The 1,858-nt window shown below is 36.9% G+C and overlaps 1 pseudogene; it reads right to left on the bottom strand.

Moving 5' to 3' along the window:
* Window positions 1-759: 759 nt before the first annotated feature.
* On the bottom strand, window positions 760-1,422 carry LOC149533154 (F-box protein GID2 pseudogene; annotated as a pseudogene).
* Window positions 1,423-1,858: the final 436 nt, after the last annotated feature.

The following is a 1,858-nucleotide window of genomic DNA, read 5'->3' as shown; positions in this document are numbered from 1 at the left end:
CAGAAACAGCCATGATACTAAAGATTTATATTAATAAGGCAGGCTTTACAATATACTTCTTGTTCTCAATCTGGCCTTTATTGCCTTGTTTGCTAGAGTCTGGTTGCATACAAGAGGAATTAGGCCACAACCTTGTAGGCACAAAAAGAAAGCCTAGTACCCAACCTGAGATGATCCCCATGAAACCTTGTAATTGACTCACAACTTTGCATCAACACAACGTTAGCTATAAAGTAAACAAAATCCAGCCCGGTTACTTGATCTTTATTTACATCTACTGAACATCTGTTGAACATAGATTTAGCAATTGGGCTTGAAGTAGTTATGAACCCTACACTAAAAGAGAAATCCATGAGTAGTCCATAATGGTGTTACTTCAGATGACAAGATTCATTCTTGAAACAAACACCATAAGCGTCATACCCATGTTAAGAAGTTTATCAATAGCTATGACCAATCACGGAACACTCTAAACAAATCAAATTTGGAAATTTTACCTTCTTATAAGCCACCTGGAAGGGTTTTAAGGCTGCACACGAGTGCTCCTTCTGACCAGGCAGTGTAAGATGTATGGGCATCAAACTAGCTATATATTTACATCTAACATGAAAACTATAAGGTCTGTCTAGTTCTGATGTTTACTTACAAGTCCATGATCAAATTAGGAATGAGAAGATACAAACTTTGGTCTTTACGAAAATTTAACACACAAAACTAAAATACCAGCAATATCTATTGTGGGGCTAGATGGATTTATACCTATTTGGGCCTGCTTGCATCTTCAAATATGGGATGCTTGGAAGATTGAAACTAGGCTGAGGACACATTTTGCATAGGAGGACTACTCATTTTCTCATTGCAATGGATAGAGAAAAGAGAAAGAGAAAGATGAATCTCATCCTTACCCCAAGATTGAGTCTTTGCACTGTGCTTTTTATTCAAATCAGGCTTTGATAAGAAGGGAGACAAGGCTTGAGAAGGCAATGGACATGGAAAAGAAGAAGAAGAAGCAGATGGATTAAGCATAGGCCAAAGGGAAAGAGAATATAGTTTCTGAAATCCACCAAGAGCCAAAACAACAGATCTCAGTTGATGGCTTCCACAACCAGTGTTAGCCCAATGCTTGAGACATATGTTTTCCCACAGCTTGTCATCTTGTGCAGCTTTATGCCATATCCTATTAACACATGAAGTTGTTTCCAGTGTTCTTGCATCCATGTATTTCATCACTTCGGATAAAAAATCCCCATCTAAAAGAAATTGCTCCATTTGATCCCTCATTAAGTTCTCACAGTGATCCTGAGATTGCATCTTTTCATATGTTTTGTGAAACAATGGCGCCTCCAAGTCTCTATTGGGCTTATAACTATGATGATGATAATTGATTTTACACTTACTGGGTCTTCATATTGCCAATCCCATTGCCCTTCCAGATAGAACAGGACAAATGAATGTGTATCTACAAATAAATAGACCTTGTACCTTAAAAAACAAATTGGATAGTTTCATAAATAAGCATCGGACAGGGATCTGAGTCTCAAAATTTAGGCAAAAACACAAAGATAGACATGGAGACCAGAGAGCATAGCTTCAGAAAAAGGTAAAGTTATGAAATGGAGCAGAGCACTACCAAAAGGAAAATTTCTAATAAAAAAGGAGCAGACGATGAAGAAGATGGATTCCTAATTTAAATCAGATTCTAAAAGTGATTTATAATCATTTAGAGATTTTACCTTCATAAATATAGCATTTTCCTTTGAAACACTGACAAACATGTCGCCTACAATGTGTTGCACACCTATACCACAAACAGATCATAAACAACCAGTGAGGATTTTTTTACCCAAAATCTGTGAAG

Source organism: Cupressus sempervirens, chromosome 10 (assembly GCF_028749045.1).
Source record: "Cupressus sempervirens isolate cs-2001-9-10 chromosome 10, ASM2874904v1, whole genome shotgun sequence".
In the NCBI taxonomy this organism is placed as follows: Eukaryota; Viridiplantae; Streptophyta; class Pinopsida; order Cupressales; family Cupressaceae; genus Cupressus; species Cupressus sempervirens.
Note: the sequence above shows the minus strand (reverse complement) of the source record. Positions and strands in the feature narration are given on the sequence as shown.